The following is a 16,523-nucleotide window of genomic DNA, read 5'->3' on the forward strand; positions in this document are numbered from 1 at the left end:
TAACTGGTCACAATCCCTAAATGTTATGAAAATCAAATTTTGTTTCTTTCAAATTTGTCCATAATTAATACAATAACTTATTTTTCCTTTTTTTTTTTTCTCTCTATCTCTGTTCCACACCTCCACTTCTTTATCTCTTTCTATTATTTTTTTCATTTTATTTTTGAGAAATTTTAAATACACACCTCTAATTACTTAATACACTTCTCTATTATTTTATATTTCAAATTAGATTTTGTAGGTAGGTTAAATGACCAAAACAGTGTCTATGCATTAGAAGAAGAAAAAAATAGTCATATTTTCCTAATATTATTCTATTTATGTACAAATTTCTATACATGGCCTCCCAATTTAATACAAGAATAAAGTTAGAAACTATCTAATTTAATTTTTTTCTTAAATAAATTGTAATTAAATGAGGTTAGAAACCATAATATTTACAATTTCAAAATCAATGGCATTAAATGTTTTTAAAACATATCGCTTTACTCTCATTTTTTAGTTAATTTTCTTTTTTGTTCTAAGAGTTATGATTAATCAATTTATTTTCTAATATAAAACATCACAGGTGAAAAAACTTTGTAATTGTTAGTTTGTTTGGCCCCTCTAATGACAACTTTTTAGTTCCGCCACTGTGGAGAAACTACTTATATAGTTTTGGTTGAATGTTCAACTCATAATTTTATACTTGATTAACATAGTGTTTGGTGGATGAGAGCTCAAATAACACAAAACCTATTTATATGCATCTATTTAAAGAGAACAATAATAAATTTTTATGGATTTCTCAATAACTAACACAAGTAATCAATATGGTCATTTACAAAATGTCAATATACTAGAATATACTAATCATATTAAATAGTAACCTTAATATAGTAAAAAAGTAGGATATTTCATGATTTTTTAGATTAAGAATATTTTAGGTACTTTGGATTGTGTATTTAGTAAAATATTAGAATGAGAAATTAAATGGGTGGTGTGTTAAGTAATTAGGGGTGTGTATTTAAAACTTCTCTTTATTTTTTCCCCATTCCTTTTTGTTCAATATAAACCTAGAAAGAATTGATGAATAATATTTATGTTGATAGAAACCCAAAATCTAATTCTCTCTCTCTCTCTCTCTCTCTCTCTCTATATATATATATATATATATATATATATATAATTTTGGTTTATGAATTTTGGAATCTATGAAGGCAGACCAGCAATCACTTCAATTGCGATGCATAGGAAGATAGGAATTGGGTTTGGCTAATAATTTTAGTTTATATATAGCAATGATTTGATCCATAAGATTTCTGAAAAATTTGGGTTTCAACAAATAAAGAGTATTAGAAGAGGAACCTAGAGACCTTTTTCCATTCCAGAAAAAAATAATGTGAAGAATTTAGCTCAAATTTTAGGAGAGATTATACCTATGCTTCGTTATTTAAAGGTTTGAGCCAGAAAAAAAAAAGGGCTAAATACTAGTTAGTACCCTGTGGTTTAGATCCAAAATCAATTCAGTCCCTGGACTTCTAATTTCATCAAAAACACCCTGGTCTTTCAATTTTGATCTAATAGGTCCAATTTGTTAATATTCTGTTATGGGTTCAAGTTATAGTTAGATTATTTGTTGAAAAACTATTTATTTTTAATAGTAGGACTCACTCCTAAATTGACTATGCAGAATACCTCGACACCACATCATAAAACATAGGCTATATATGAGCCACATTAACAAGTTAAATAACTCAATTGTCGGAAAACTAACAAATTGGACCTATTAGATCAAAATTGAAAGTGTATGGGTGTTTTTGATGAAATTAGAAGTTCAGGAACTGAATTGATTTTGGACATAAACCACAGGGTAGTAATTTGTATTTAGCCCAAAAAAAATGATAAGAGGGAGAGAATGAGCACAAACGTTCAGAGAGGTATCAAAGAAAAAAAGTTCAGAGAGAGGGAGAGAAGAAGAGAAATGAATGGAAAAGAATAATGTAAACTTTAAAATCTTTTCATTAATTATAAAAGAAATATTGCAATAATTATGGGCAAATTTGGAAGAAATAAAAATTGATTTTCATAGCATTTAATTTATATGATTGAGTGAAGTTAGAAGACACTTGGCAGATAACAAGTGGGGAAGGTTGAAAGGAAAGGTAGATGAGGGAAGGTTGCTAGCATTCCTCTTTGTCCATTTACCTCATTTCTAGAGATTTTTTTCCCACTTACCCAATTAAGTTTTTTAATTTCCTCTTACCCAAAACACTCTAAAGAGGTCTTCTCTAATACCCTATTAAGATTTTTTTTTCATACCATTTTACCCTCACCTCTTTGTTACTTAGAGAGAGAGAGAGAGAGAGAGAAAATGGAAGAAAGATAAACCATAGGAGACTTCGCCGGAGCCCGTCACCAGTCGTTGGATTCCGGTCACCGGCTGCAGCCCACCGGACTTTTTGAAAACCTCGCCGGAGGTCCCTAAAGAGGTCGTCGGAGATTTCATAAGTCGTCGGAAAGATTTATCGCCCCCAATAGACGTCTATTTCTCTTTTCCTTAAGTGTATGATGCTCTCCTTCTCGAGTAAAAATCATATACCCTAACTATGCAGTTTAACCTTCTCAGGTATAAATTTAACATGTAAGGATTCATTACGCTTTAGAAACAAGAGAATCATGCAAACCATTACTTCAGGTACGACAATAATGTAATTCACAACTCTTAATCACAAGAAGCTAATTTGAATTATATTGCAGGTACGCCTCAAATTCATCTTCTAATTACTAGATGCAAAGCCCTAAGGTGAATAGGTGATCAATCAAAGAACTTAAACATAAAACATCAATTCAAATAGTGACTAAGAATTCATCATAAAGAAACTATAAATCCATTAATAAAACATTAAAGTACATAAACAAATATGCTAAGACATCATCCAAACCTTACAAGAAGGTTTAGCAAAAGATAACTAAGTAAAATATAGGAAAAACATAAAAAGAATGGAAGGGAAAAGATGGGGAAGATGGATGAGTCGTCTCTACTCCTTAGACGTCTACATTGTGCTCCCAAGACTCCCTTCTCATGTAAATTCATGCTCCCTTATGTAGGGAAGATTCCTACACATCTTTGGCTTCATGTTTGCTTGTAAAACTTGGGTTTAGATTCCTTTCTTCATTTGGAATGGAAAAACCTTGAAATATCTCTTGTAGAAGTAGGAATAAGTTCATCATTTAATCCTCATCTGAATTAACTTCCTTGAAACATTAGGATTGATGATCTTGTGCCACCGTACATGAGTTCTCCAAGAATGTTTGTAAATTCCACAGCAGGTTTCCTGTCTGACCTATCTTCACTCAAACAATCATAACTTTCTCCAGAAGTACCGAAATCGAGATCCGTAAAATTCTACACAAAGTAGACATCCGTAGCTTTCCATGCATATAAGGCTCATTGTCTGACTCAATCTGAGTAACTCCCAGTAATTCAGCGAAATTGGATGTTCTACACAGATAGATTCTGGGACTTGAGATTGCATATCGTCTTTCAATCCCAGTTAGCTCATTCTGGCTTCTTTTCTTCTTTCTACGAAACATACCTACAAAAACACTAAAAGGTGTAAATGAATCATAAATAAAGAGAACTAAACAAAAATATCAAGATTAAGAAGCATAGAAATATAGGATAGTATGAGCACATCAAGGAGGCAGCGAAGGAATTGAATATCGGCTTCAGCCTCTACGCCCTCGTGAACCTTGGCAGCCGCTATAGTCTGTACTTGAAGTGTTGGAAAGGAAATGCTCAAGTTCATCCCAATCCTTCCAGTTGTCCATTCTTCTGGGCAAAGATCTTGCTACAGACAGACTTTAGAAGAGCGCAACCGCCAAGTTGCCCCGTTCATCTCAGGGACGAAAAGAAAGTTATATCATTAAGCCCGAGAGGGGGGGGGGGCGCCGAAGAAGATCAATTGACCTCAACGGGTCTTCCACATTCCTCCGGCTTGCTATGCGTGAGGAATCCTCAAGAAGATAAGCCTATAGGAGTGGATTCCCCATGCGGCAGTGCCTCATGTTCTTTAGCGAGTACCAAAGCTTGGTATGTTCCATCCAGGCTTTCAGAAGCCAAAGACATGAGGCTGCCTGAGATTAAGCCATAAGGCCTACCTTAGGCTTGAGATTTCACCATAAGGCCTAGGATCTAGAGGCTAAGGTTGAGATTGGGGGGAGAAGATTTCTGAAGAAGAAGAAGAAGGAAGATGAGTAAAGCTTGCAAGGCCATTTATGGGTAAGCCATAGTTTGATCTTCTCATCCTTAAGGCGTAGCTATTTATAGGGCCAACTCGTGTGGCCTCAGCCCTTCGATGGACGGTTGATGAATCGTGATCAACACCATCAATGAGATTAAATGCCATAATCTCATAAATGAAGGAGGATTAAAGATGCGTGGGAAACGGAACGGCCTTCAAGGAGGTAACCGTTTCAATTCGAGGTAATCGTTTGCAAAACCACTTTAACTCACAGTTAATGCATATTCAAACATCATAATAACTGCGAAGACAAAAGCCAATGTTGGGCCAGTAAGTAGACCGAACAAAACAAATTAAAAATAAATATTATACTGGATTAACGGTGTTTAGAATTACAAAAGAAATGGGCCTAGATAATAGAGGCTTACAGCCTTCTCGTTGCATAAGTCAACCACAGGAGATTCTCATCCAAATGAAAACCGTCCATATAGGCAGCATTCTCGGCCCCTGGGCCCTATTGCGGGCTTGGGCCAGGTTCTGATTTAGCACCTCAGAAACGGCTAGGGGTTGCTCCAACTGGGCTTCTTCTTCCGCAATCCCAGCCTTTACTGCGGCTAATTGGGCTTGGAAGTTTTGGATCTGTGACTTGAGGTGTTTTTCTTCAAGTTCCATATCTTTCAAGCAAAAGGCCCGCTCATCCAGGGAGCCCCACAGTTCCTCCATCTGTTGAACGAGGGCCTGTTGCTGTAGCTTCACGGTTCTGGCCTGCGCTTCAGCGGTTGCTTTGCGCTCACAGAGACCAGGAAGATTCTGCTAAGTTGGGTGGCGGTTAAAGTAGTTTCTCAGCGAAGTACTTTAGCGGCTTCCCAAGCCCTCGCGAGCGCGCCAGGCCCCAACAAGTTAGGACCCAGAAGTTCCCAAAGGACTTCCTTAGCCTCTTCCACAACACCAGGAGGGGCTGCTTTGAGAACACGAGCAAGTTTCTCCGATCTAGAGGTTTCGGCAGGAGGCTCGGTCACGGGAGCCAGTTCTTTAGCTACAGGTTGGGGGCATGCTTTAGCTTTCGCTTCATTCACTCGGGGGCATGGGGGGCAGGATCGCTCTCTGCTTCATCCTCCAGGTTGGGGTTAATATGGCCTTCCCCAGTAGTTTCCTTGGCGGTTATAGCCACTTCCTCAGTAGGAACAAGATCTGGCCCTACGAAGGAATGCCAGACCCCAGGCATTAGCAGAAGGGTAATTGAATAAGAAAAGAAGGCAAGCGAGCCAAAGAAGAATACCTCATTAATTAGTGCGCGGCTTGCTGATAACAACTGGAATATCTTGGACCATTACTGGGTTCGTCTGGAGTTCCGATATTGAGGGCTCTTGATCTTGATCAGCCACGACCTGAAGGGACTGAATGGCTGGTTCAATGTCTTCCGACATTTGCTTCGGGACTTCTTGCCTCACCAAAATTACTCCAAGGGCACTGGGAGAACGTGCTTCTTATTCTGCAACTTCAAGGGAGTTGTGGACTAACACTCGGACTGCTACTGGAGAAGGCGGTGGGTGTACATACTGATTGATATTTCATTAGGTTTTGACACTATCAGCTGGGGCCCGTAGGAATACCCAAGTACCATACCATGGGCCGGGTTCACAACCCACCATGATGGTGCTCATCAGGGACGACACCTCGAACACCAAGGACCTCAGACCTGGCCAGCATAGTCCATCCAAGTATACACCAGAAAGCTGATATAACTACAAAGGGACAACCTGCGTCCCACATTGAAGAGATGGGAAACACCTTTCCCATGCTTGAGTATTAAAGATCAACACAACCACCTTTTCTAGGGTAATAACTCCTTTCCTTTTACTGTTACTCAATCCATTTTTATATTAAGAACCTCACTCTATCATCGGAGGTATAAACCGTTCGGTATGGTTTATTCCTCTAACGTTGTGTTATTAGTACAGGGTTCAGGAGTTGGATCTGTTCCCCAAGCGGTATAGCATTCTGCGTGAAGTACCCAGAGAAATCCACCAAAAACATTACCGCGCTAGATAGGGTAAGGTGGCCTACTTACCGAAACGAGGTCTAGTCCCTTACAGGTAAGGTGGTCGCTCTGTCAAGATTCATATCAAGACTCACGGACAAGTGTACCCCTTTCTTCAATCTACTGAAAACCCAGCACATTGAGATGAAAACCTGGACCGCTGATCACGAAATGTGAGCCCCTGAAAATTTTGTTTAATTTTTTAAGGTAATTTTTCGCCAAGGTGAATTAAGCGAAGGAAGTGACTTTGGGGATCAATTTGGTGTCGAGACTACCAATTGGGCTATTCAAACTAAGTTTGGGCCTAGATTCTTTCATTTGGGCCTAGAAGATTACAGAAATTTCGTGAGGCTATCGTTTATTGAAGTTTCGGAGATGATAAATTGAGTTGTAACAAAGTTTTGGATTTGGATTTTTACGAGATCAAGTTTTGGGCCTAGGACGAAGTCGAGCATTAACTTAAGAAGTTTCTAACGAAAAATGAATAAATGAAAAGTTACGAGCCCAAAACCAAAAGCATTTAGCTAGAAGAGTTTCGTAATTCGTCGCAAGGGTAAAATGGGTATTTCGAGCACATTAGTATAAATAGTGTACTTACATGAGCATTTGCCAAACATAATTAGCTAGAATGAGCCACACTCATGCTACCTCTAGCGGTACCAACTACCACCAACTGTGTGACCTAGGGAAACACAGCCAAGCAAGCTACTGCCTGAGCCCCGGCCACCCCCAGATCATTGCTGACGCGCCGCCACATGCTGTGCTAAGATGGCATCAAAAGCTTCAGAAGTTGGGAACTGAAGCATATCAGTCCCACATAGAAAATAAGGAAGAGGCCAGTCTCGTCCCAACCTATAAAAGGTTCTCTCATCTCTCCTAATTAATTATGCATTTATTACTTACCGACTGTTATTCTGTCAACACAAATACATTGATTAACTTCGGCATCAGAGAAGAGAAGACCGCCCAGCGCGGTCTCCCTTTGACGCCTCTTTGTATTTCACTTGACAGGTAGCGGCAGAAACGATCATATCATGAGTAGCAGTCCGCCCATCGGACCAGCGTTAACCAAGGTTCAGCTACCGCTGAACTTTAGACATTAACATTGGCGCCGTCTATGGGAACCTATGAACAAAAGGCCATCCCACCACAACAATTATCATGACTAACGGTAGCGGGGGAAACGTTGAGGAGCAGGTGGATCAATCTGCCAACCGCCACCCCACCAACCCTGCGGCTAACATTAACCCAGCGGTTAATGTTAACCGAGCATTATTCAACACTACAGCCAACCCTAGCGTGGGACCCCAGGGCTCATCTCAGGTCCCGCTAACCCAAACTGTAGCGGAGACCCAGCCAGGCAGCAGTAGCCCACCGGTCAAGGACCTCGCCGCTATGTATGAGTTGGCATTGGCGGATCTCCACAAGGCTAGGCAAACAAGGAGAGCGAGCAAGAACGCCGGGAGAAGGCGGAGGCCCAAAAGCAGGTGGCCACACTACTTTCAAGGTTCGATGAAGTAAAAAAGGCGCTGGAGCCTACCCAATACCGGCGGAAGGGTACCCATGCCAATCATACAGATGCAGGTACTGCTGAACCCACCAGAAATAATGGGCCCACCTCCTCCACCCCACCTAATGATGGAACATGAAGCGGAATCACAGCCGCACACCGACCGGTCAACATCCAGGACTAGAACTTAAGGTAATCCACCTGCCCCCAGGCGAGAGCTAGCTCAGCGGAACCTCCAGGCGGGGCCCGCTAGAGACGCAACTACCCTAATCTTGGAAAGGATGCAACAGCTAGAGCAAAGGCTAATCCGGGCGGAGGCAGGCGCCCTAGTGCCAACACCAAATCCGCTCTTTACATCCAGACCAGAGCCATTCACCGCTAGGATCCTACAGGTCGTCAGACTAACACATGCAAAGACACTAAAAAAGGCACATTACAACGACATGACTGACCCCTTCGTCCACATGGACACCTTCAAAAAAGTCACTAACAATAAGGGATTTGATGACGCTACCCTCTGCCACTTGTTCAGTGAAACATTAGATAGTGAGGCAATGAGCTGGTTCTTTGAGTGCCCGCTAGGATCCATCGACTCATTTCATGCACTGTCAAATACTTTCCTTGCTCGGTTCATGTTGTTGGCCGCCAGACATCACAACACAACTCAGCTGTTCTGACAAGACCCGCCCCGAATTCCTCCCTAGAATCCGAAGTGGCCCTGGGGGACCCACCTTTAAAGGAGATTTACCAAAAATTTCGGCATAACCTCCCTTAAAAATGGATAACCCATAATCCTGCGGAAAGCCAATAATTCACTTCTAATAACCCAACCATAACTCCTGGAGCCACCCTGCTCCCAAATTCAAACAACCCAACTCAAATCTATCCACATCAAACATAAACTCCGAAAGATACAGTTTACTACAATCACCAAATTTAGGTCATAGACCTCAAATATAATACATATAAGTTGGGTCACATATCCCTTAGTAATCAGAGCATTCTAGGAATATAAAAAGACAAGGAATACAGTAGGTTAACCAGGTAACCTACAGAATGTGATGGCGGAAGCAGGTGCGGTAACTATGGCTCACTCTCGTACCCCGAGCAACAGTACTGCAATCTGGGCATTTAAAACCGAAGGGCCCAGGGAAAAGTATATAAAAACGTTAGCGTGAGTGGACAAAAATAAATAATTGAAAGAAAAAGGGTTTTATACTTTTCCACATTTATTTCCATAAAACTCCCGATGCATGCAATAATTAAGAAAAACCGACTAGCCCCGCTAGTCAAGAACAACAATCGAAGAACATAGGGGAAATGGGTTCACCATACGGGAATGGAGCCCCTCAGGCTCTACCTACCCTCGACTGCCATTCGCACATAGATTGTGCGAGGAGGAGAACTAATAACCTCAACTACCATTCGCACATAGATTGTGCGAGGAGGAGAATATAACCTCGACTACCACCCACGTGAGGAGGAGAAAGCTACCTCACTGCCACCCACAAACACAAAGTAAGTGAGGAGGAGACCTAAGCACATGACCCGCGTATGGTGAAAAGAAAATAGTCGAAAGCCAAGAAAACTGATAATTTCCCCTACTTATTTCACAAAAACGGAATCCAATATATAAAGACGTGACCCCGCACGCCAAGCTCATCTCAAGTTCAAATATAGATAGGGTATAAATAAGTATAAAATCTTACTTCCTCGAAATCTCATTATAATGTCAAATCGTCGAGTAGAAATAAATAAATAGTATAAATTGATCCGCATGAGTCAAAGTCCTCAAATCGAGCATAACGAAATTTAATTCAAATGTTCAAACCAATAAATCAATCATAAACCAAACCAAAATAAAATGCTCGATAATTAAGTTGATAAATCAATATCTTAAAACATGCGGAATTTAATTTGCATGCATCAATTAAAATCAAAGGTCCACTCACAATATGCGGTCACTCCTGACATCGCTCGTGACTCTCCTCGTACGGAGACTCCTCTCGTCCTGTACGAATAACAATCATGAATATAATTTACAGGACGGATTTTAACTTTACGATACTTATAATTGAAAATGTAAAATCATCCCCCTTCCTACAAATTCGACTTCTCAACATTCTACCACATTCTTAACTCCATCAATATTCAATCATCGATAATTAAATTCTGGAGTGAATTCGAAATAATTCCAACGTTCGAATTCACGTAATCCGTTAATTATACAATTTAATCTCAATCCGAAATTCCTCCGATGTCAACCAAACTTCACACATTACATTCTACAATCATTAACTGGTATAGGGGATTAAAATGACATCTAAAACCCTACAACACGCGCCTCCACGCGCTACCTACAGTGGCGGCACGTGGGGACCACGTGCCGGCGGCGACCTTCTCCGAAGACCGCCAAATTCCGGCAACAACCTCATCTCAACAGACCCAATCCACTTCTCAACTACAACATTTACAAATAACAACTACAAACAGTCGAAATCGATCCAAGAACACAAACCCAGAAAATTCAAGAACCCTAATTCGATCCGGCCTCTACACTTCAAATCGTGTTACAAGACCATAGGGGAAATAATCAGTGGCAAAAACCAAACCTTCGACGAAGAGATGGGGGCCGGTGGTGGCCGGAATCGCCGGGAATCGGCAAACTGCAACCGGAGGAGTTTTTCGTCGATCCGTGGTTTTCCGGCCAAATCGTGGAAAACCAAGGATGCAGGGGTGCTCGGAGGGAGGAGGCGATCCTGGGATGACCGGTGGCACGCCTTGGGGTGGCCGGAATCGCCGGCAATCGGAGGAGGAAGGAAATGGGGCGAACCGGAGGGAGAGAGATCGGGGGAGAGGAGAGAGAAAAGCCTGGGGTGGTTTCCGGAAATGGAAACCTACCCGGGTAAATTTCCTTTTTTATCAAAAAGTTACCATGAACAGTAACTTTACTATTTCGGCCATAACTCTCGCATACGAAGTCCGATTTTTACGAACCACATATGCACGCGCTCGGTTTAACGTCCTCTATAACTTTCATGAAGAACATTTTCTCAAATTTTGACCCGAACAAAAAGTCAACTTTTAGGGCCACTAAAACATCCAAAAAAGTTCAAAATTGAAAATATTTAACAATTTACCGTCCAACACGAAAGTAAATCGTAAATTCTAGGTTCGGGACGTAACATGTTCAACCTCAAGCAGGGGGCAGAGGAAACATTAAAGGCGTTTGTCACCAGGTGGCGGGCAGCAACCTCTCAGTGCTGTGATCTTGCTAAAACAATAGCATTGACAGCCTTCAAGCAAGGACTCCTGAAGAGATCATTCCTCTATCATCTCAATTACAATCATTCAAATGTCGCATATGACCATGTCATGAGCGAGGCTGTCATCCATGCACAGGCAGAGTTCATCACATATGGAGAAACACCACCACCACCCGTAACGCCAGCAAAGTCCACTCAACCCTCCGCCAGCCATTAAGAAACCGCTAGCAAACCTTTTGCTACTCTGCCAACTGATAAGAAAAGTGTACATACCACCTATATTACATACTGCCAAGCATAAGCAACAACCTCATAGGTTGGCCCCACGACATGGTTAGTCCTACCTACGACATGCATCCCGGAGACCGACACCTGAGCTACCTCACCATGGTGGAGGTAGGCCGGTACCTAGCTGGGAGGCCACCCTCCCATGCTTTCCAAGAGGCTTCAAGAGAAGCAATATGTGTATTATTGTCCCACATCGGAAATATATAATAGAATTGGACTTCCTTTAGCTATAAGAGGAAGTCCTCTGCTTCTTGGAAAGGGATGGATCCCTGATCCCTATACTTGTATCACTACAGAGGCTACTTGGCCTCACTACTAGTGGAATCTCTAAGTGGAGGTAGCCTTGCCTCAAGGGCAAGGTGAACCACTATACATGCTTGTGTCATTCTCTCTCTCGGTCATGCTTCATACTTAGGTCCCGTATTTTCACACAGAAACAAAAAAAGAGTGGCAACATGGCAACTACCAGAACAAGCAGCAGAAGGACCAGCATTACAATAAGGGCAACCGCTCATCTCATGGGGATAACCGTAATAAACAGACGAAATCCTCCCAGGGGTACGCGGTGGTTACAGTCCTCATAGCCTCGTATGAGGAGATATACGACCAGTGCAAGGTCCAGATTCTGCCACCACCCCCAAGAAAGTACCTAAGGGTGGGAAAACCCAGAAACATCGGCAAGTGGTGCAAATATCACTAGGACAGCGGTCACAACACCAACAATTGCAATGCTCTCAAAACAGCTGTTGAGACTTTGTACCGTGACGGTAAGATGGAACAATTCAAAGTCCGGCAACCACCACCCGTGGTTGCCAACATTGAACCCATGTGCCGCATCAATACCATCGACGACGGTACTCCGATCACCAACATGTCTTACAGGGCAAGAAAGCGCTATGCACGCGCTAACCACCCCAAAGAAGTTTGCAACATCTGCTACAAGAGATCCACTAAACTCCCAAAGTCTGGTTGGGAAGGGAACCCGTTACCTTCTTGGTGGAGGATGAGCGTGGGGTACATCTGCCCCACGACGATCCATTCTTGATCGACGCCATACTCGATAAATGGTCAGTGGAAACCTTGTTGACAGCGGATTCGCTGTCAACGTCATCTTCAATGGTTGCTATAATCAACTCTAGCGGAATAGAAAATTACTCCAGGATCACGAGCCGCTGCTCAGCTTCTCAGGTGACATCACGCAACCACTCGGTTCTGACTACATAAGACTAGTTATCGGTGCTAGTCCATGTACAGCAGAGATACATACGGAGTTCATCGTTGTAGACTGCTTCAGTTCATATAATGCCATTATCGGTCGACCGGCGCTCAACAAGCTCAAGTACATCATAGTCGGGTACATCCTTCTCATGAAGTTCCCTACACCCAACGGGACGGGATGTGTGAGGGGAAGTCAACAGCTGGCATGAGAATGTTATTCAACGACTGTGGCATGGTCGATGCGCCGCCATGAAATCCTAACGTTGGGAAACCAGGCACCGGCACCAAATATCTTTGAGGATCCTAGGGATGATGAGAAGAAGTATGTCAAAAAGGAGCCTGTCAACCCAAAAACATCTTTGAAGGTTATTAGTATCTCCGACGAACACCCTGAGCGGACAGTCCGCATCAGCTCTCAGCTAGACCCAGAGGTAGCGGCCGAACTCACCTAATTTCTACGTGACAACGCCGCCGTCTTTGCATGGTCATACGTTGACATGCCAGGCATCTTCCCTGAGATCATCACACACAAGTTGAGTATCAAACCATCCTTCTATCCTGTCAAGCAGCGGCGAAGGGCCTTTGATGAGGAAAGGTATCGTGCAATAGGGGAAGAAGTCACCAAACTCTAGAATATTATATTCATCAGCCAAGTCAATTACCCTTAGTGGATTTCCAACCTGGTCATGGTCAAGAAGCCCAACGGAAAGTGGCGAATGTATGTTGACTTCAAAGGCCTCAACAAGGCATGCCCCAAAGACAGCTTCCCGCTACCCCGCATAGACCAACTGGTCGATGCAACTGCTGGACACGAGCTACTCAACATGATGGACTCATTCTTTGGCTACAATTAGATCAAAATGCACCTTGGTGACCAGGAGTGCACCGCCTTCACCACCGACAAGGGCCTATACTGTTACAGTGTCATGCCCTTCGGTTTGAAGAACGCCGGTGCAACTTACCAGCGGCTGATGTATGCCATGTTCGCCGAGCATGTGGGTAAAATCATCGAGGTCTACGTAGACGACATGCTAGTCAAGAGCATCAAGGTCAGCGGACACGTGGTGAACCTCCGCATCATCTTCGCCATTCTGTTGGCCTATGGCATGCGCCTCAACCCAGAAAAATGTTTCTTTAGCGTCTCCGCTAGCAAATTTCTAGGCTACATCGTCAGTGAGGGGGCCATAGAGGCTAACCCTGACAAGGTACAAGCCATCCTCAAATTGAAGGCCCCGGAATGGAAGGTGCACGTCTAGAGCCTCTAAGGCAAACTAACCGCCCTTTAGCAGTTCATCTCCAGACTCACTGATAAATGCCTCCCATTTTTCAAAGTCCTAAAGACGACCCACAAGAAGGTAATCGACTGGACCCCAGACTGTGAGGCAGCGTTCCAGAGCTTGAAAGAATACTTGGCAGCAGTCCCACTTCTTTCCATTCCTATGCATGGGGAGACACTGTACATATACATAGCGGTATCACTGTCAGCGGTAAGCTGCGCCATTGTCTGGCATGAGGGCCAAGAAGAGGCAGAGGCATGAACGGGGCAGAAACAAGATATCCCCCCTTGAACATCTCGCTCTCGCACTCATTGTTGCCGTCAGGTGCCTACGTCAACACTTCCAGGCCCACACAATTCTTGTCTTAACAAATCAGCCGCTGAGGCAGATAATGCAGAACCCTGAACACTCGAGGCGCCTCAGCAAGTGGGCCATCGAGCTCAGCGAGTTCGACATCGACTACAAGCCTAGAATCTCCATGAAAAGTCAGGCAATGGCAGACTTCATTGCTGAGCTCACCGAGCGTCAGGATGAACCCAGTAAAAGGGAGGAGGCCAGCGTTGAAATGGTCACCGCTGAGGAACCAGCCCCCCAACAGTCACACTTAGGGCTGGCAAATTCAACCGATCCAAACCAGCCAACCGAGTCCGTCCTGAACCAAGGGTGTCAGTTACCATCAATCTCGGTTACCGAACATATGGTATGGTATAACCGAACTGAGAGGGTGTAATTGGTACTGTAGCGGTATTGAATCTTAACTAAATATGGTATACCGTACCGTATCACATATTTAATATAATATTTAATTATTTCAAATATTTCTTATATAATCAATCATAGCCGTTGATTTTCTTCAGTTTTATTCCATATTAACTAACAACCGTTAGATTAAAACTTTCCAAACTCTAATCCCTAATCCCTCAGTCCCTCTCTCAGTCTTTTGACGACTCACCTCATCTCTCTCTCTCGAACCTGAATTAAACCTGACCTGAGCCTCTCAAACTCTTGGTCTACCCTAATCCCTAATCCCTCAGTCCCTCTCTCGACCACTCCCTCAGTCTCTCTCTCTCTCTCTCTCAAACTCGAGCGAGGTTCTGACTTCTGAGCCTCTCTAACTCTTCGAAGAATTGAATCGTTCGACCCATTCGATTTCATTTCACGTCAAATCGATTCAATTCACATTAGTCGAACAATTGATGCAGTACTGCTGGTGAGTAATAGCTCGGAGCTTCAATTGTTTTGGATTAGAAGCTTTGGATTGTTGAGTTGAGGTTCGAGACTTCGATCTACCCAATTTTAGTAATTTGATCTTGGATATGTTATATATTATCTTTAGATTTACCAATTTGTTATGGGTTTTAAACTTTTAATGGTTTTTCTTTTGTGCTTGGAGGAGCAGGAGCACCGAGGACTAAGTTTGATGTTTGAGGGAGAAGAAGGCAAAGTCAAATCAATTGAAGGACTGAGTTTGTGGCTCTAGATGGTGGAAATCTGAATTGTAAGCAAGACTCTATTCCATTGAAGGAATAATTGGATATATGCATAATTCTCAGTTTGAATTTTGATGACTATGTGTTGTTCTCTTTGTAAGAGCTCTTATCTGAGTAAGAGACTGAGAGTTGCAAAGCATTTTAAATGGAATACAGATGAATTAGAAAATGACAACCCAAGACTCATTTACAATTTTACATGCACCACAGCATTCACAATTTCATTCTGATCCGAGTTTCTTTTCTTGTTTGGTCTAACATGCTCTATTTGGAGTTTCTAATCCAGAATCTTGGTTCTGTTGTTGCTTGTACTGTTGCATTATTCTATTGCATTATCAAAAGCTTTCTTTCAGAAGCAGCAGTTTACAATAAAGCTTTTTATGGTGACCCAATTTTTGTTCCAATTTGTTATCACTTTAAGTCATCTCATTATAATTTTCAGGTGTTCCAATCTCAACAATTCAAGAAATCTTACAATCAAGGCTTAGAACTGGAGCAACGTAGGAGCACGAGCACTGCAGTTGTTCGGTTTGGACCAACAAGTTTAGATCAGTTTCTGAAAATGTTATATATCACTATGCCAAAAAAGCCTTTAGACGACACACTTCAGACGACATAATTTTTTTCTTCTGTTGTCTGAATATACGCTAAAGCCATACGGGTTTAACTTGGAAAAATGGTGAGCATTCATACAACATATTTGTGTAGTTGTAGAAGGTGGTGATTTCCTATCTCAAATTTGGATAAATTGTGAGCATTCAGACAACACATTTGTGTAGTTATAGAAGGTGGTGATTTCCTATCTCAAATTTGGAAGGAAATCCAAAAGTTTAGAAGTGTTTTTCCCTCTCAAATAGCCAAGCCCTAATTGACTAGAAATGTTTTGACATTCAGACAACATTTAAATGTTGTCGTAGTGTAGAGGTTGTTTTAAAATATTTGACTTATGCTTTTTGACCTCTATCCCTCGCAAATTAAGTGATTTTCTCTCCTTCTCACTCTGCTCTCTCAACCAGACCTAGAACCCACGACTTGTGTTTTTTGACCTCTATCCCTCGGACTCATCAGCTTTCTCAGCTCTATAAGATCTCGATTCTCACTCTCTCGATTATTCTTGTTAGCCTCTCCTTCTTCTTCTTGCTGGTCTCTATTTCATCTTTCGCGTTCGAATTATGGAGCTCTCCAGCAACCAGTAGAGCTCTCTAGA

This window comes from Rosa chinensis, chromosome 2 (assembly GCF_002994745.2).
Source record: "Rosa chinensis cultivar Old Blush chromosome 2, RchiOBHm-V2, whole genome shotgun sequence".
Classification (NCBI taxonomy): Eukaryota; Viridiplantae; Streptophyta; class Magnoliopsida; order Rosales; family Rosaceae; genus Rosa; species Rosa chinensis.